Consider the following 20,087-nt stretch of genomic DNA (forward strand, 5'->3'; position numbering starts at 1 on the left):
ACTGACGGCGTCTCTGTTTGCCACACAAGCTATCATCCTGTGTTTGGGTGTGTTGTACTTATTTTTATCCCGTATTGCCAAGCGTTTCTGAGCTCAGTCATGTTTTACTCTCACATCCTCTTCTGCATTTCACTTGTGTCTCTGAAAGCAGGCCTCACTCTTGACAACTTTAAGAAACCCCACCCTGCATAGGAGAGACCTGCATCTTTGGCCCTACATGGATCTCAGGATCTCTGGAAGCAGAAGAAGTAGAGATGTTTCTAAACATCGCCTTACTTTTTGAAACATAGAACTAGAGGTATACAAATGATCTACTACTTGTTCAAAAATATGTGTCTGTTGCCTCGTGGAGTTGCATGCTTGACTCAAGATGTAAAGATCAATGGGATGTGTTTCCTACCCTCAGGCACTTTCAGCCTAGGCAGATTATAACTGTACAAAGATAATGTGATGGTTAATTTATTTGTCAACTTGGCTGGGCCTGGGGTGCCCAGCTCTTTCGTTACTCATTATTCTGTGTAGATGAGGGATTTCTGGACAAGACTAACATTTGAATCTGTAGAATGAGTAAAGCAGGTTGCTCCACCTACAGTTCGTCCACCCCATCCCATCTGCTGGGGGCTTAAATAAACAAAAGGCAGGGTAAGGGAGAGCTCACTCTCTCCACGTGTCTTTGAGCTTGGACATTGGCCTTCTCCTGCCTCTAATTCCAAATCCGGCTGGCAATCTAGACCATCAGCTCTCCTGGGTCCCCAGCTTGCTGACTGCAGAACCTGGGACTTCTCAGCTTTCGTAACGATTTGAACCAATTCCTTATAATAAAAGTCTTTCTCTACATACATTTTATTGGTTCTGTTTCCCTGGGGAGCCCCAGTAGAAAGAAATCCAAGACATGATGCGATACGTAAGTGCCACAATACTGAGAGTGCTGCTCCAGGCATTATGGTGGAGACGGGATTCACCGAGGAGAGGGGTCACGCATCTCAACGGGCAGAACAGGGAGACATGCTTAGATTCAGATTTCAGTGGGCCCTTCTGCCTGGTAGCAGAGGGCATGCATTTTAGGGTCAGTATACATGTAAAACCGTCACTAAAGCACAAAGATCAGATTAATGGCATGAAAACATGTCTACAACATGCTTAGCTTTAAACAATATTTAAATTTTTTTACCTAAGTGTTGTTATCTCATATCTACCTCAGCAATCAACTCATGCAGCTGCCCTATTCATAAAAAATTTTTCAAGCTTGACTATATGTTGGGCTCCAAATCAGTCTTAGAAATTTCTGAATAATTGACATTTTAGAAAAGGCATTTTCCATACACAAAGGGCAAATTAGAAATCAGCATCAAAGAGATTTAAAAGCCACATTTTTGGGAACTACAGTCAAAATACTCAATGCATTAAAAAGGAAATTAGAATACAAATGTTTAAATGTTTAGAACTGAATGAACTTGGATGGGCTTTATGTCAGAATTTCTGTGATGGCTTTTTGGAGCCAGACCAGGTATGGAAAGCAAACATTCTCTGCTTTTCTTTGTACTCTCTTGGGGCAGGTATTCATCCTGTTACCACTGCTGCCTGTGTGTGAGCAGGGACGGGGTAACTGGCTTTTGACAAAACTTCAGTTCCTATAGTTAGGAACCTAACTTCCTAACTTTAGGAAGTTAAGACAAGAACTGAAAAATAAATTTCAGGCATCTAGACATGGAGACTATTTGGATTATGGGCTGCAGAGAATTTCTAATGAAGGCAAATAAATAGCATGGTTAGCAATCTCATCTTCTTCAGTGACTTTCTCAAGTGATGAGTTCTCTCCATTGAGGGAATGAACCCCCAAAGTATTTGAAAGACTTTATGTATATAGAAGACACTGCAGATCCCTGTGTGAAGAATGGTACTAGAACAATTGATTAATATGTTTTTAAAGTACTGGATCTTACCTCACAACAGATATAAAAATTAATTTGAATGGTGCATAGGTTTGCTAGGGCTGTTGTAACAAGTACCATAGACTGGCAGGTTTAAATAACAGAACTTTATTTTCTCACAGTTCTGGAGGCTGGAGGTCCAAGATCAAGGTGTCAGCAGTGCTGGCTCCTTCTGAGGACCCTCTTTGGTTTGCAGATGGCCATTCCCTTCCGTGACTGCACATGGCTTCCTCTGTGTCCTGATCTCCTCTTCATACAGGGACACCAGTCACACTGGGTTGGGATCCACCTTAATGAATTTAGTTACCCCTTTATAGATCATATCCACAAATACAGTCGCATTCAACATGCTAGGAGTTAGGGCTTCACACAAATCAGCACCTAGCATATAGATTAAAGACTTAAAAATTAAAACAAGCAGTAAGGTTTTAGAAGAAATTATAGAGAAATTGTTGTTACAGTCTTGTTAAGTAACGGTTTTTCCTTTTTTTTTTTTTTTTTTTGAGACGGAGTTTCACTCTTGTTACCCAGGCTGGAGTGCAATGGCGCGATCTCAGCTCACCGCAACCTCCGCCTCCTGGGTTCAGGCAATTCTCCTGCCTCAGCCTCCTGAGTAGCTGGGATTACAGGCACGCACCACCATGCCCAGCTAATTTTTGTATTTTTAGTAGAGACGGGGTTTCACCATGTTGACCAGGATGGTCTCGATCTCTTGACCTCGTGATCCACCCGCCTCGGCCTCCCAAAGTGCTGGGATTACAGGCTTGAGCCACCGCGCCCGGCCGTGTTTTCTTAAGTAAGACATGAAAGCTCAGCCATGAAGTAAAAGCTAGGTCAACCTGACTACTAAAAATAAACAGAAAGCCTGCTGTTCATAGAAAGACCCTATTTTTTTAATTGCATTTTAGGTTTTGGGGTATGTGTGAAGAACATGCAAGATTGTTGCATAGGTACACATGTGGCAGTGTGATTTGCTGCCTTCCTCCCCATCACCTATATCTGGCATTTCTCCCCATGCTATCTCTCCCCAACTCCCCACCCCCTGCTGTCCCTCCCCTATTTCCCCTCCATGGACCCCAGTGTGTGATGCTTCCCTCCCTGTGTCCATGTGTTCTCACTGTTCAACGCCCACCTATGAGTGAGAGCATGCGGTGTTTCATTTTCTGTTCTCGTGTCAGTTTGCTGAGAATGATGGTTTCCAGGTTCATGCATGTCCCTACAAAGGACACGAACTCATCGTTTTTGATGGCTGCATAATATTCCATGGTGTATACGTGCCACATTTTTTAAAAAAGGAAAAGACAAGCCATGGATTGGAAGAAGTTATTTGAAACATTTATATTCTTTAAGAATAAACATTCAAAATCAACTCAAAAGGAAATCAAAAAATAAACTAAAGCAAAACATTACAAAAATGGGCAAAAGATATTAGAAATACTCATTTCACAGAAGTATAAATGGCCAATAATTGTATTAAAAGACACTGACTTCCTTACTAATAAAGAAATACAGTTTAAAAGAAAATAAAAATTTATACACATATGTCGATTGGCACCGGGGTGGAAGTTTATTCTCAACTACTCTGGAAAGGAATTTGGTATCATCTAGTGAAATTGACACTGTGCTAGGTCCTAAGACCAATTTTACTTCCCATTGTCCATCCTACAGAAATGTGTTCACATGCACACTGTGAAACCTACACATAAATGTTTGCATCAGCATTGTTCATAATATCCCCAAACTAAATAAAGCTAACTGTCCACCACAGAGAATGTATGATTGCTCTGTAGTGCATTCACAAGTAGATTTCTATAGAGCGGTGTAAGTAATGAACTCAATGTTGAACAACAACAAACAAATAGTCTCAGAAGAATACATATAGTATGACACCAAAATACACACAATACAACACCATTTATATAAGGTACTCAAAATGCACAAATACAAATAGTATCTTAGTGATAGATGCATAGTTAGTAAAACACTAAAGTACACCAAGGAGAGAATAGCAACAAAATGTAGCTATTCCAGTTACCACTGGCGGGGGAGAGGAGAAAACGTAAAGGTGGAAGTTGTTAACATTTGGTTACTATTCTAATGATTACGCTACATGACCGGCAATGAGTAGTCATTTTATTCTTCTTCGTATGTTACGTAGGTGCCTCTACTGGGTCATGGCTTTTTGTGATAGGCTAAGATGAGATGAGACGCTGGGAGTGCAGGCTTGGTTGAGTCAACTATGTGATGCTTTATATGGGATAACAAAGAAGTAACAAGAAATATTTCCAATAAAATTTTAAAATAGAAAAAATATTCTGGGATGCTGTTAAAATGACAATTAGATAATATTTATAAACTTAAATTCACCATTAAGAAATGCAAAATAAAGAAAATAAAGAAGCTAATAATTCAATACAAGTGGGAAAAAAGAAAAACACAGTACACACTGAAAAAGTAGAAAGAAATGCGGAAGAAATGTGCAAGCAGAAATAAAGTAACAAAATTAACACCACGATAGAGATAAGCAACAACCTGAAAGTAGTACTTCGAAAACATTAGTGAAATTGAGAAATCTTTAGGAAGACTGATCAAGAAAAGCTGGCAAAAAGCAGCAATATTAGGAATAAAGTATAAAATGATTATAATTACAATATAGATTAAAAAGTATTTTTTTAAAATTTCATGACAGAAAAAAATAAAAATCAAGATGACAAGGGCAATTTTCTAGGAAAAAAACATACAAAAAGAAAACTCAAATACGGAAGCTATTAAATAACTTAATCCAACATAAGAAATAAAATAGATGTGTAAAAAATGTTTTGTTTTTTTTTTTCAGAAGGTGTTCTGAGAACCCCGACCTGTCAGCCCTTTGTAGGGACTGCCTTTGCTAGAGAGACCAAGTGCCACCCCGGAATCATGCCTTCTCCCACATCCAGTGACAGATCCCTGTGCACCTGCGAAGTCCACCCATCTCACCCAGCCTGGGACAAGGAGGAAGGCCATTCGCACTTCAGGGTTCAGCGCGGCTTCCTCTAAGGCTGCATTGCTGCCCAGCTGCTCCCTCTGCCCAGTGCTGCTTCTGCTCCTCCCCTCCACAGGTGTTGGTCCCAAGCACTCCTGCTGAACACCCTGCACACTAGTGTGTGCTTCAGAGCAGACTACAAGCCCAAGCAAGCTCCCATTGTTCCAGGGAATAGAAAAGGTGGAAGTCTACCAAGCTCATTTTATAAGGCACACTAACTAAACAAGGGAAATATAAGGAAGGAAATCACTGTAAACATCACTAATAAATATAGATGCAAAAATGCTAAATACATATAGCAAACCCAATCCAATCGTGTACTAAAAAGCCAAAATACAATGATTTAGTAGGATTTGTCTGACAATGCAGCTGTTCATTTTCAGCATGGAAAAAATGGTATGTAATTTACCACATTAATGAATCAAAAGAAAAATGACATATAATCATCTCAATAGATGCATTAAAGCATTCCACACACACCCATTATAAAATTAAAAGTAATGCTTTTAGAAAACTAGAAATATAAAATGGAAATTCTTGTACATGATTAAGTCTATACCAGTATAGAAAGTTTTTATTAAACTAGCTTAAACAATAAGAAAATTTTGTAATCTCTAAAAATAAGAAATCAGACCGGAGTGATTCTAGGATCAGTTATTTCAGTGGTTCCACCTGTTCTCCCTGCCGTCCTTGGACTGCCAACTTACTCTCAGGCCGGCCCTCACAGTGGCATGGCGGCTGCAGTGGTTCCAGGCTCCAATACAGACTCAGTAATGTCCAGCATCACCACGTACTCTTGGAGCGTTCTCCAAGAGGCCCTCAGCTGCCTTGCTCTTAAGTCTCAGGGTTCACTATGGAGCCATAGGCCTACCTCTAAACCAATCACTGACAAACACAATGGTATTACACAGTTGGCTTGAATCAGTTAGAATTTAGCTCTGCATAGAAATTGCGGTTACATTTTCTAAAGTGTAGATTATACAACAAAACCTGAGCTTTGTAAACCAGGAAGTGTAAAGACATGAATATTGGCGAGTACTGTGCAAAAACGTGCTGAACACATACCTTTGGTGCCATGACGTGCAGATGTACAATGCGTGCATCACAGGGCATGCAACCACTCATAAGTCTATGCAGTACACTCCGTACCAAAAACAACCATATCAATTATACAACTGGACAAAGAACAGAAAGTAAGGCCGGCCCGCCCACCCACATCAAAAGAGCAACCACATAAGCTCTGGTATATGGAAGACAGACGGCACAGGTCCTGCCCCTAGTCCTTGTCTTAATCATCACAACTGTTGTAAAACTTACCAGCAGTGAAGTGGTGGACTTTACACAATCTCCCCAAGCTCCGATCATCCCACTGCTCAAGCCAGCTACAAACCACATTGACACATTCAGCCACTGTCATGATACCAGGACAGCAGGAGTGGCAGCAGTCACTTCTTTGTGTAATCATCTATAGTCTTCAGTAGTACTCTATGAGGAAGTGGTTTCCACTGGCCAGAAAGAGCTGCTAAACTTACAGTGCTGTATAGCAACGCTGCCTGAATTAAACTTTGTGTGAAAAGGCCAAGTGCCTTCCTTCCCCTGGTCTAACACATTGTGTGTCATCTTGGCATGATTTCCAGGTCATTTCTGGCTATGTATTTGGCTGACTTTGTAGGTGCCAAAGACAGGTCTACAGGGCATGCAACCACTCATAACTCTATGCAGTGCACTCTGTACCAAAAACAACCATATCAATTATACAACTGGACAAAGAACAGAAAGTAAGGCCGGCCCGCCCACTCACATCAAAAGAGCAACCACATAAGCTCTGGTATATGGAAGACAGACGGCACAGGTCCTGCCCCTAGTCCTTGTCTCAATCATCACAACTGTTGTGAAAGGGTCCTACACACACCACTAGTGCCCCACAACGTAGACACAGCAGAGACTGTCTGGGGAAATCGAGCGGAGGGGGAGTAGGAATGCACCCATGCCTGCCCAGCTCTCATCTCTCACAGCAAAGTCTGAGTGTTCCAGAGCTATGTCCCCACGGAGGGACCCTACTCTCGCAACATGGCATCTCTCTAGGCTCAGGGAGACAAAGCACTTCTTGGTGACTTTGCCAAAGTGGGAGCCCCCTGCTCTATCAAGTGGCCTGCTTAGAATCAGGGAAGTGCAGGGGCCCACCAGGTCTTGGTCTACTCAGCTGAACTACCAACGACCTGCTACACCAGCTCTGTGCTAAGCTGCTCGGAGGCGAGATGAGCCTCCCGGTCGTCACAGTTCTCTCTCATCAGGTAGGCAATCAACATGACCCACCAAACCCTCTATTGAACATCGTACTCAATGGCGAGAATTGAGAAATAGTCACATGAAATTTGAATGAACCTAAGGATTTCCCGTATCGACACTCTTCAACATTATACTGGCGGTATTAGCCAATAACAACAAAAAAGTGAGTGAAAAAAAGATGGAGTATAAGGTGCAAAACTGTCATCGTAGACAACATGATGATCTTTGTACAAAACTCAGGAGCCTCTATTGACAATCTATCAGAAATCAATAAGTTACTACATCCAAGGCTGACACACAGAAACTAAAAGAGGGCCTACACACCAGCAAGCAGCAGTGAAGACATGTAATAGGAAAAGGATTCTGTTCGCGATTACAAGCAAACCTGTAACTTTTCTGGGAATAAGCCTAATGAAAATGTGCAAGACTGTTACGAAGAAAACACAAATTTCAATTGAAATGCATAAAAGAAGGCATTAAGTAGAAAGATATATCATGTTTATGAATGGGAGAGATCAACATTGTAAGAAAGTTTAATTAATGTATACTTTAATGTTAATTCCAATAAGAATTCTAAGAGTTCATGGCACTCATCGAAGTTATTCTAAAATTCATGCAGTCCAATAAGAAAGCAAGACTCACTTTGGCACTTATTAAAATACAAAGCAATAACTGTAAATGCTTGCCCAGAGCTCAAAGAGTGCACATTTACTACAATCACTACGACATCAGGTTGTCATAAACAGAGCAGGCTGGATGTGTGTGAATTCCTGACAGGCCCACACAGCCAGCAGTGCAAGGGAGGCCCAGGGCAAGAGGAGGCATCGGGCACCTGCAGATGGGGCACGTGCAAGCCTACAGACTCATCGGGGAGCAGCTCTTGACAGCGCCAACCGGGGACATCAAATGACAACCGCACTAAACTGCTGCCCTAAAATGCTAGATTTAAAGCCCTGCTCCTAAAATAAATACTTAGAAAATAGGACCCTATTATTTTAACTCCAAAACTCTGTCTGCTTCACAGAGGTGGCGATAAGCTGACTGGAGCAGCACTGGAGAGAAAACAAATGATACCCCGCCCCGAATCCTGTGACCCGGCACCCACCCTTCGTCCCTGGACCGCTGTTTCCTTTACACACCAAATGGGCTAACCCGGTCAACTCAGGGCTGCATGAGCTGGCCACAACCTCTGTGCATCTGCAGGAGCTGCTCATGCAGCATCTTAATCAGAAACCAGGAGTCAGGGGCTGCTATATTTTTCTGTATTTAAGTATTTTTTAATAACAAAAGAAGATGCATAGAGGCTTGAGTTTTCATTTCAAAACATAATGCACAGACAAAAGACATCATACTAATGATTCGGTATGCAAGCGTGAGAAACTTGCGAGAAAATACTAAGCGCGAGAGGAGTGTAGGGTTGTTGTAATTCCAAAATGAATGATGAACTGTAAATAACCCAGCAGGCATGTAACTCACGTCCAATGTTTCCTACTGGACATGAAGTACATGCCTGCTCTGGGTTATTGACAGTTGCCAGACGCAACATAAGACTCATGACATTAGAGAATTTTTTTAAAAACCTTTTTTTTTTCCTGAGATGCCAAGAGGCAAAAATACAGCACTTTTAATGGGCAACAGACCCTGTCCACAGCGCCCGGCTCCCACACTGCATGTCCTTCCAGCTGGAATGCCACACAGAAGCTCCTCTCAGGTGGCATCTGGGGAGCAGGCCCCAGTCCTGAAATATGCAAAGTGGTGCCTCTCACTGGGCAGTGGTCACTGGGCTACACGGACCTTTCAAGTCCTAGGGTGGCCCCTCAGGTCACTGCTTGGCCTTCTTCACAACGGTGCCCACAGCAGAGATGACGGTGGTCTTGAAGCCATTGGCGTTGGTGGTGACCATGGCAGCAGCTGGCAGGGTGGCCGTGGTGGTGAGGATGGTGGGCTGGGCTATCGTCATCACTGGAATAGCCGAGTCCCATTTGCTCTTTCTCTTTCGAGCATCTGCAACAGTTGTGCTCGTGGTGGCAATGGTGGTAGCTGTGGCGGTGGTCATGGTGGTGGCTGTGGTGGTGGTAGTGGCTGTGGTGGTGGTAATGGTGGTGGCTGTGGTGGTGGTCATGGTGGTGGCTGTGGCGGTGGTCGTGGTGGTGGTTGTACCGGTGGTAGTGGTGGTGGCTGTGGCGGTGGTTGTGGTGGTGGCTGTGATGGTGGTCTTGGTGGTGGCTGTGGCGGTGGTCATGCTGGTGGCTGTGGTGGTGGTCTTGGTGGTGGCTGTGGTGGTGGTCTTGGTGGTGGCTGTGGTGGTGGTCATGCTGGTGGCTGTGGTGGTGGTAGTGGTGGTGGCTGTGGCAGTGGTTGTGGCGGTGGCTGTGGTGGTGGTCGTGGTGGTGGTTGTGGTGGTGGCTGTGGTTGTGGTAGTACCGGTGGTAGTGGTGGTGGCTATAGCAGTGGTCATGGTGTTGGCTGTGGTGGTGGTAGTGGTGGTGGTTGTACCAGTGGTCGTGGTGGTGGCTGTGGCGGTGGTTGTGGTGGTGGTCTTGGTGGTGGCTGTGGTGGTGGTCATGCTGGTGGCTGTGGTGGTGGTAGTGGTGGTGGCTGTGGTGGTGATCTTGGTGGTGGCTGTGGCGGTGGTCATGCTGGTGGCTGTGGTGGTGGTAGTGGTCATGGTTGTACTGGTGGTAGTGGTGGTGGCTATGGTGGTGGTAGTGGTGGTGGCTGTGGTGGTGGCCTTGGTGGTGGCTGTGGCAGTGGTCATGGTGCCTTTTTGTTGCCCATCAGAAACTCAGTTTTCTTTCGCTCCTTTTTGGCCTTTTCCAGCTTGTCCATCTCAATCTTCTTGGCCTTGGCTAATGATTTTTTTAATGGGTTCAGCTTTCTACAGTGAGCTTTTGTTGTCTGGGTTTTAAAATGGAAATACATCTGTCTGGCTTTAAGGACCCTGAGCCCAGAGGCACGCAGTCCTTGCATAAGAGTTTCCATACCTGGAGCACGTGCTGCCCAAGGACTAAAGAACCAGAATCACAATTAAGATGCAAAACCCGTCCCAGCAGGCAAAGACAGACCCACCTCCCCACAGACCCCTCTGCCTCCTATGGTATGAGGCCTCCGGATTTTCTGCATATACTTCAATCAAAGCAATGGCCAGCTCTTTCCCAGGTACGTTTGTCCCTTGTTCCCTCAGACCTTTGTTCAAATAACATCCTACAACAATGCTGAAGAATCAATCACTCAGTAAATATTTAAGTGAAAAAATAATATTTTAAAATAACATTAAAGGGAAAAATTAGTTCACACCTAAATGCATGTTCAATTAAATCTCAACTGAGACCCACCTATTGTTCTTTCCATTACTAACTTGGACTACCCATTAGGAAGGAACAAAACAGCTCCTGTTAGTAATAAGTTGTTATGCATTAACTTTAGTTAAATAAATAACCTAAGCATTAAAAAAATTACCACAAACTGAATGCTGAGGCAGACCTGAGAATCCAGCTATCATCTCTCATGGCTGATAATTAGACATCTGCAAAAATATAATGACATATTTCTGATTTTTAAAAAATATACATTTTACCTTTTCATAAAACAGGTGGTGGGTTACTGTCATTATTTTTGAATGAATTAATAAACATTTAAAATGTTAAGGCTACGCACAGTGGCTCACACCTGTAATCCCAGCGCTTTGGGGGGCCGAGGCAGGCAGACTGGTTGAGCCCGAGTTTGAGACCAGTCTGAGCAACAAAGCGAGACCCTGTCTCTACACATACAAAAAAATTAGCTGGTATGGCAGCATTTACACCTACGGTGTCAGCTGCCCGGAAGGCCGAGGTGGGAGGATCACCTGAGTCTGGGTAAGCTGCGGTGAGCTGTGATCATGCCACTGCACTGCAGGCTGGGTGACAGAGTGAAACCCTGTCTCAAAAAAAAAAGCTTTTTTAACATTCAACATCCAGGCTACACCCAACCCAATAATCAAATCTGATCCTTTGGGGATGGGTGGGACCTAGACATCATTATCTTTATAAATCTCCCCCAGGTCACTCCAACTTGCAGCCAAGTTTTAAAACCAGTGCCCTAGAGCAATGGTTCTCAGGTTTGGGTCCTTCTCAGCATCACCTGGGGAAGCTGGTAAAAATCCAGAGGTCCAGGCCCGTGCAGCTCAAGCAGGCCTTGCCCTCAGTGTTTCGTGCTTCCAGGGAGCTGACGCTGCCCTGCACTGGGTGGCAGCACGGGCTCCTTCACTTGGCTCAGATTCTGGGATTTGAGTTGACCTAATCATTTCTTTCCGGAAAAACTGGGCTTATATTTGCTTTTTGTAAGTTTCATTACAGCAAAATAACCACACCTGTCTAACAAACAACAGGAAATGTACTGCTTTAAACTGAAAGGACTGTTACTACAAGGGCCAGATCAGATCCTGGCATATGAGTTGACCTAATCATTTCTTTCCAGAAAAACTGGGCTCACGTTTGCTTTTCATAAGTTTCATTAAAGCAAAATAACCACACCTGTCTAACAAACAACAGGAAATGTACTGCTTTTAACTAAACGGATTCTTACTAAAAGGACTCTTGGTACAAAGGCCAGATGACCTGCGTGGCGAAGACACACCCTGGCCTCCGCAGGACACAGCAGCCTGTCCTGTCTCCCTGAGGGGCCTCCTTCTCATCACTGCTGCACAGCCAGGGAGGGCCTGTCCCCCAGTCACTAGATAACAGCTGCTGAAATGTTCTCAGAGGCTGGTGTTCTCATGGTTATGAATCTATGGTTCCTGGCTACAGAAAGCATTTCTGTTGGGTCACTTTTGTTGTCTCTTTAGAGTTGAAGGCTGCCACTCAGGACTTGCTACTCCGAGTTGATCACAGCAAGTGAGACATTGGCTCATCCAAATGTTAGGAGCTAAGTTGGGGATGGGGAGTCAGCTATTGGTTGGACTCCAAGTGGCAGAGAGGATCCGAAAGGGGCTGTTACTATTTGCCCTACATGGTGTCACCTGCCTTGGGAATCAAGATTAAGGTATCTTCTACAGGACTGCAAGTCCACAGAGGGCATATAGACTTAAAGATTGTCTGGGGCCGGGCGCAGTGGCTCAAGCCTGTAATCCCAGCACTTTGGGAGGCCTAGGCGGGTGGATCACGAGGTCAAGAGATCAAGACCATCCTGGTCAACATGGTGAAACCCCGTCTCTACTAAAACTACAAAAAATTAGCTGGGCATGGTGGCACGTGCCTGTAATCCCAGCTACTCAGGAGGCTGAAGCAGGAGAATTGCCTGAACCCAGGAGGCGGAGGTTGCGGTGAGCCGAGATCGCGCCATTGCACTCCAGCCTGGGTAACAAGAGTGAAACTCCGTCTCAAAAAAAAAAAAAAAAAATTGTCTGATTCTCTGTGCTGAATTACCTCTGTCCTACACATTAGTCAAAAAAGAGCAGAACTTGCATTTTCTGTACAAACTTAGTTTACTCAAAAAGGAGAAAGGCTCCTTGAAACCAGCTCATAGCATTGGGTTCTATGTCCCCACCCAAATCTGATCTCAAATCGTAATCCCCATAATCCCAACGTGTCAAAGGAGGGACCTGTTGGGAGGCGATTTGATAATGGGGGTGGTTTTCCCCATGCTGTTCTCAAGATAGTAAGTCTCACGAGATCTGATGGTTTCATAAAGGGCAGTTTCCCCGGTACTCACTCCTCTCTCTCCAGCTGCCTTGTGAAGAAGTGTCTGCTTCCCCTTTCACCATGATTAGAAGTTTCCTGAGCCCTCCCACAGCCATGCAGAACTGAGTCAATTAAACCTCCTTTGTTTATAAATTACCCAGTCTCTGGTAGTATCTTTACAGCAGTGTGAAAATGGACTAATAGACCAACCTAGCTTTTAACAGGTTACATAAATGTTTCAGGTTCCCCACTTACTTCCCAGACAAATTTCTGTTTCCATGGTTGAAAGGATGAGGCTTTTTTTTCCAAGAAGGAGTCTTGCTCTGTCACCCTGGAGTGCAGTGGCATGATCTCAGCTTACTGTAACCTCCGCCTTCCGGGCTCAAGCAATTCTCCTGCCTCAGCCTCCCAAGTAGGTGGGACTACAGGTGCCCACCACCACACACAGCTAATTTTTGTATTTTTAGTAGAGATGGGGTTTCACCATGTTGGCCAAGCTGGTCTCGAACTCCTGACCTGGTGATCTGCCTGCCTTGGTCTCTCAAAGTAATGGGATTACAAGCATTAGCCTGAGCCACCTCACCTGGCCTAGGAGGCTTTCTTGTTACTTGGGGAACTCTGTATGACGGGGGAGAAAAGGACAGAGCTCTCTGTTGGCCTCCAACTTCTTCAGCCTGCCCCTGGGAAAATAAAAATGCACTTCTGATACAGCAGGCATTTAGTACCGCCGCTGAGACTCTGGGCGGTATCTGGGTGAAAGATGCAGTGCAATTCCATTTACCTTATTTGTATCTCCTGTATGCCTAACACTGTGGTAAACCCTAAAGATACAACATGAAAGAGGCACAACAATTCATTCTCCAACACACTTGGGTAGAGAAAATCGTGGCTTCTATAATTAGATCTGGCATTCCACCAAAGGCACTAACCTCAGGGTGTCGGGGATAAACACCACTACCAGCACCATGAAACCCCCCTTAAAGCTTCTCCCCACGGGCAACTTGGATTAGAGGAGAGTGCCTGACGGGCTGGGAGCTCTGCACACTGCCTGGGACCGAGTGGTCATGAAGACAGGGAAAGGGCCTGGCACCAGCGATCAGCCCACCCCAGTGTTTCAAACTTTTTATGATATATTGAATGAACCAGTTCCAAAACTCCCCCAGAAAGAAACTTGCTCTTTCAGTTAGCCAAGACTTTAAAAGTGCATTCTTGTTATGTGTGTGAAGGAACTGTATGGGGGATCAGTGACCATGGGAACACATGAGCTTGTGCCTGCTAACCCTGTCCCTAATGCGACCTATGTGCAAAAGGGCCTGAGTAGCAGCTTCTGGATCTTAAAAACCTCCATCACCAGACAATATTATCTGGCCAGAATAGGAAGGTGTATGATGGTCCCAGTGGGAAAGCTAGACTGTTTGGGACAGAAGGTATATAAGGAAACCAGTAAAACAGTCACTTAGTGGAGTTTAAATAGAAACAAGACCAACCCTTTCCAGAAGTTTCCCACCATACAGGCGGCCTAGACCCACCCGGAACTCCACCGGGACTGGGTAGCGCCTCCTGGCTTATACTGGATATGTGGGCACAGGGCCTACGCCCAACTGCCAAACCAGTGGATGGGCAGTTGTGTCCTTGGTACCATCAAGCCCTCTTTCTATTAGCCATGAAAACTGGGGAGTTGTTAGGTTTTCCTGTCAATTCCTCATGTGACAAGAGAAGCCTAGTTATAGGGGAGGGGACTGGAAAGATGATGAATGGTCCCTGAGAGATTAATACAATCCTATGGGCCAGCCACATGGGCAGAGGATGGCTCGTGGGGCTGTCATACTCCAATCTACAGGCTTCATCGAATTATTCAATTTCAAGCTGTCCTAAAAATCCTGACTAACAAAACTGGCCAGGCTCTAACCGCCCTGGCACAGCAGGAGACCAAAACGAGGAATGCCATCTACCAGAATAGACTGGCTTCAGATTACTTACTGGCAGCTGAAGGAGGGGTATGTGGAAAATCCAACTTAACCAACTGTGGCCTGCAAATAGATGACCAGGGTCAGGTGGCTGCAACTATTGTAAGGGCCATGACAAAACTGGCACATGTACCCGCACAGGCCTGGCATGGGTCCCACCCTGAATCAGTGCTTGGGAACTGGTTTCCTGCCATAGGAGGGCTCGAGGCCATTATCATACGTGTGTTACCGATAATAGGGCATGCATATTGCTCCCCTGCTTAATGCCTTTGCTCCTTCAAGTGATAAAAGGATTGATTACTGCTGTGGTTCAAGAAGAAACCTCAGCACAGGCCTATGACATGAACCACCACCAATCTGTCTCACCAAAAAACCCCAACAGTAAGGCTAAAGGTAAGAGTAAGAATTCTCACAAAAAAAAAAGAGAGGTGAGATTCTCAAGGTGGGGGTGACAGGGAAGAACCCCCTCCTCTCCTTCAATTTCACCTCCTCCCTCCCCGCTTCTAGATGGTAAGGAGGGTGAAGAAGGAAAAAAAAAATGAAATAAAATCCCAAAGATCTGGGAAAATGACTCCCTCTTTAGTTCCCAGTGTCTCTCTCTGTTAACCTTGAAAGAGCTGCAAATGATTGTTAGCTCTGCCGGCTGGAGCCTGGCACTGGTTCATGCCCCCACGTCTCCACGGCCAGGCTCTCTCCTGGAAACACCTCTGCCAACAAACAGCTCGTTGCTTTTGTCTTGTGTCTGTAAGCCCCCCTGCGCTGCTGACCCCTGCTCACGCTGCATATGAATTAGCAAATCAAAGAAGGCAAAATCTTGTAAGGTCGGACATCCAGCAAATGAACAATGACAGAGTTCTGCCTCAGTTTCCCCTTTAGCTTTGTAAGCCTATAAAAGGGGAGAGAAGCTGCAACTCAGGAAGCTCAGTGAATGAGGCTGTAGCCCCCCACAGCTTCCGGTTGAATAAAAAGCCACTTCCTTCCTCAGTTCTGTGTTCAGTGTTTGAAAGGTTTGTTCCCCACCACCCCCGCTACAGAGGAGAGTCCCTGATGGGCCAGGAGCTCTGCACACTGCCCAGGACCAAATGGTCATGAAGATGGGGAAAGGGCCTGCACCAGCAAGGAGCTGCCCCTTGACAGACGGGATCTGTAGCACCACCCTCAGCGTGCCTGCCTTTTACAGGTGTAAAGGGAGCAGAATCTGTAAAAGTGTAACAATCATTTTCTCTTTAGCCTCCCCCATACATGTCTTTTACCCCAATTTACCCTAGGAATCCATTATCTGTGGGAATATCAGCATTTGTTTCAATAGCAGAACAGGAGAAATAAGGAACAAGCTGTTTCTATATTCAGAAATAGATTGTGCAGAAGAAAAACAGGTTCATCTTTGTTTTTTCATTTTTAAAGGACTGACCCATGAGGCCCAGCTCTAGTGCTCTGCTGGAGGGTCAGAAACACAACCTTCTGCCTGGGACAGCTGACGGCTCCACAGAAGAGCTTTCACCTGGAGAGATTCTCATTCCCAGAGAACACTGGGTGGTGTCTGCAGACATTTTTGGCTGTCATAACTAGGAGTGAAGGGTGTGCCCCTGGCATCTGGTGGGTAAGCCCCGAGGATGCTGCTAACCATCCAGCAATGCACAGCATAGCCCCCACCATAGAGAATGTCCTGGCCCCAAACACTGTGAGTGCTGCGGGTGAGACCCTGCTGATGGCAAAGGTCCTCAGAGTGGGGTCCTGGAGCAGCACTGTGAGCGCCACCTGGAACCTCACTAGAAACGCACACCCCCCAGACCCACCTGCCAGCAATTCCAGGTGGCCACCTTTGCCTGGGCAAGCCCGCCAGGTGCTATGATGCGCCTGAAGTTTATGGAAGTAAGAGGCCATGACGTGGGGACTCCTGACACTTTCTGGCTCTGGACAGTGGTGGAAAAAGAGGAGGAAGAGAGGAAAGGATGGAGCCAAGCTGCCATCTGTGCTTCTTCCTCTTCTGTGGGCTGCAGCTGAGAGACCGAGCTTGGGATGGGCAGCAAAGGAGACACCTGAGCAGGCAGCTCTTTCCCCCTGACCTACGTGGGCTGTGGAGAGCCTCATCCACATGAGTGGCCTCCTGGCATTGACAAGTGCAGGGTTCAAGGGGCACACTCACCATCCTGTCCAGGCTGACTGGGTCTGGTAGGAGCGCACTCACCATCCTGCCCGGGCTGACCGCATGGGCTCTTTGCAGCCCTCATGCAGTGCTAGCCTGCCACTAGGGTGACCCACTCCCCCAAGCTCCCCAGAGAGCCCGTTGGGTAACCCTGGGCATTTGTACCACCTGGGAACTTGTAATGGCTTACAAAACCAACACACCAAAAATACCATAAGTCTTCCCTCTGCATTCCCATGCGGTGCCACCAAGCTGACTCACCCTGGGGCTGGGATGGCTCTCTCTCCCCTTTGCTATGGCTCAGAAAGACCAATACTACCCAAAAGAAAACCGGGAGAAGAACAGGGAACCATCAGGGCTATGAGTTAGGTACAAATGGTGATGAGGAGAGGGACAGTGGGTTGGCCTAAATCTCAGAGAAGCAGGGTTTCTGCCTGACTATGGAAAACCAATGGTATGGAAAACTATGGGGAAGAAAAAAGGAAACACTTTTTAAAAATCGTAACACTGAAAACACAAAGCATCTATGAACGACCCACAACCTCCTGCATTTGCTTTTCTATTTTACTTGATTTGTTAGAAAGGTCACTTTGCTCCAGATATGCATTTGCACAGTCAGGGATTCTGAGTATCTCCTTTCTGTTTTCAACACTGTATCTGGGGGTCAAACACTTTTTGTTGTCGCCTTATAATGAAGGGTGTGCACTGGGTGGGCTTAAGCCAAGCAAAAAAATGTCCCGCAGGTTAGAGGGTGGACAACGGGCCCAACACAGGGCAAATCCTGTGACCCAGGCTACTCAGTCACCACTGTGGAAGGGACTCGGCTCTGTCTGCTTTCTGCTGCATGTCACACCCCTCGAGGCTCCGTGGCCTGGAAAAGAATGTCCCATTAGCCTCCTGTATACCACACTCCCACGTGGGGTGGGGGCAGGAGGGCAGCTCAGTTATTAGGCCCACAAAGGTTTCACTGAAGTGGGGTGACTCCCCAAAAGCATGTCTGGATCCCACTGCTAACAAAAGGAGCTAGGGAGGCAGGGACAGACCATGGGCAGCCACTGCAGCAGGCACCAGACGGCCACACTGCAACCTCACATAGCTGGTCCAAGCCGTCTCTACCCGTGGCAGCCCGGGAAAAGGTACTAGAGAAAGTGCTCTGGCACTACCTCCACAGCAGCACAAGAAAGCAGTGGGAGCAGGGTATGCTTCTGCAAGGCCAGGAGTGAAGGCTGGGATGGGCTGACAGTGAGACCGGGATCCTGAAAACAGTGGAGATGTGTGGAGGGGGGCCGAGGGAGTCGGGCTCAGGCTGTCAGAGGGGTGGACTAGTTAGGTCATAGTAAAATGAAAGGGGATGAGCGGGGCTGTGCAGGCCCAAGAGAACCCATCCATCAGGCAAGGACAGAGGCTACTTCAGGGCCCTGCGAGAGCACACATCCTGCCTCCTTTGTTCTTGTCTCAGCTAGAAACATCCAGAAGGTCATCCAGATGCCACAAAAGACCCTTCAGAATGCCATACCCAAATGAGGCTGTTCTGTGAACTGGATCAGCTAGAGACCAGCTTCCACTTCCTCAAACACGATGATCTGTCAAGGTGAGGCAGCTGTGAGGTTCAAGTTCTGCCTCTGGGTGGACTGGGGCACAGGTGACATGGGCAGAGTTCACCTCATTTGTTCCAGAATGAAGCCATAGTGCTGTCTGGGTATAGGGTTTTCTGGGGACCTAATGACCAGTAGCAGCCTAGGTTTTGTCCATTGATGAACACAACTCTTTTCATCTAGCCCTGAAAAAGACTGGAATGGCAGATTCAAGATCTGAGTTCTAGATGTAAAGACACAAGGGTGAAACACACACACACACACAACACATAGACACCATACACCACCAACACACCAAATCAGATCATGCAAGGAGGGAGGCTGCTTTGGGTTCCTGCGAGAATGCACATCCTCCCTCCTTTGTTTCTGTCTCAGCCAGAGCTACCTACACAGGATGGATGACCAACTGGGTCCCTGGATGGGAGGTGCCCCAGGGAGCTCTGTACTGTCACTGGCTTGGGCTTGGCTGGGTACCCGGGCCTCACGGGAGAGGGCTCTGATTTCTAACAAGTCTCCCTGTGTTGGCCCCAAGCCAACAGAGACTGTGGATTCCTTTTTACCATCAGGTGTTCATCAAAACACACGGGTGGGTAAGATGCCTCTAAGCTCACGCTGTAGAACTTTGGGCGTGGAGCAAATGTATACTAGCATCTTACCCACCACATCCCTGCCACGGGCTGGATGACATCTGGGGACTAGTGGATGACTGTCCCCAATTTCCTCATGCAGTGGCTTCTCTAGCCACCCCCACTGGAACACACTACTCACATATCTGTGCCACGTGGGGTAGCTGAGGCCCCAGTATTCCCTCACATGTGGGTGTCTCAGAGCTGAGGGCCCTGGCCTCTTCCACATCACACGCCTGTGCTCACCGCCCTCAGCTTGGGGTGACAGCAGCAGCGACTGGAGCCCACCTTTCCTTTCCGCGCCGATTCCCACCTAGGGGTGAGGAGGCCTTGGTTCTCCACCAGGATCCTTAAAGTGCCGCTGTCCTGGTGGCCCTGCCCGGGACAGAACAGCCAGGGTGGGCACCATGAGGCACTCTTCTGTACTCCTTGGCCTCCCCGACACAATGAGGGCACAGCTGCAGGACTGGCAGGCAGCAGGCCTCAGGGCCCTACAGACCCCCAGCACCGAGCCAAGCAAACCCCTGGCTCCTACTTCCCCTGCCCGTCCACCCACCCTGCCGGGCCAGGCCTTGCAGAAAAAGAAAGAATCCCTGGAACATTTTATCAGAGACTGCTCTGGGACAGGAGGGCAATTCAGAGTTTTTTGAGCAGCAGATACACAGGATATAAAAGCTCTGCTTACCCCTGGCACACACGCCTGTGCCTCAGAAACCCACAGAACTCTCCCTCCTCCGAGTTGGGCTCCTCTGTGAGGAGCAAGCTAAAGGGCGGGGAGGAGCAAATGGGCTACCCAGGGCCAGGCCACGCCCTCAACCCGCACAGGGCCTGGCAGGGCTACCCAGGGCCGGGCC

General features: G+C 46.8%; 2 long non-coding RNA genes across 3 annotated transcripts; both read right to left on the minus strand.

The window, feature by feature from the left end:
- Positions 1-162: 162 nt before the first annotated feature.
- LOC116556008 lies at positions 163-6,415 on the minus strand. Its single transcript, XR_004270782.1, has 3 exons — positions 6,271-6,415; positions 3,064-3,147; positions 163-2,220 (listed from the first exon to the last, which is right to left on the minus strand). It is a non-coding gene; the product is annotated as an uncharacterized LOC116556008 (long non-coding RNA).
- A 12,006-nt stretch (positions 6,416-18,421) lies between these two features.
- On the minus strand, positions 18,422-20,087 carry LOC116555952. Of its 2 annotated transcripts, XR_004270763.1 has the most exons (3): positions 19,919-20,087; positions 18,675-18,802; positions 18,422-18,595 (listed from the first exon to the last, which is right to left on the minus strand). It is a non-coding gene; the product is annotated as an uncharacterized LOC116555952 (long non-coding RNA). The 2 variants fall into 2 exon arrangements; XR_004270762.1 differs by having other exon boundaries at positions 18,422-18,802.

Source organism: Sapajus apella, unplaced genomic scaffold, assembly GCF_009761245.1.
Source record: "Sapajus apella isolate SASKATOON/1434 unplaced genomic scaffold, GSC_monkey_1.0 scaffold16, whole genome shotgun sequence".
Taxonomy (NCBI): domain Eukaryota; kingdom Metazoa; phylum Chordata; class Mammalia; order Primates; family Cebidae; genus Sapajus; species Sapajus apella.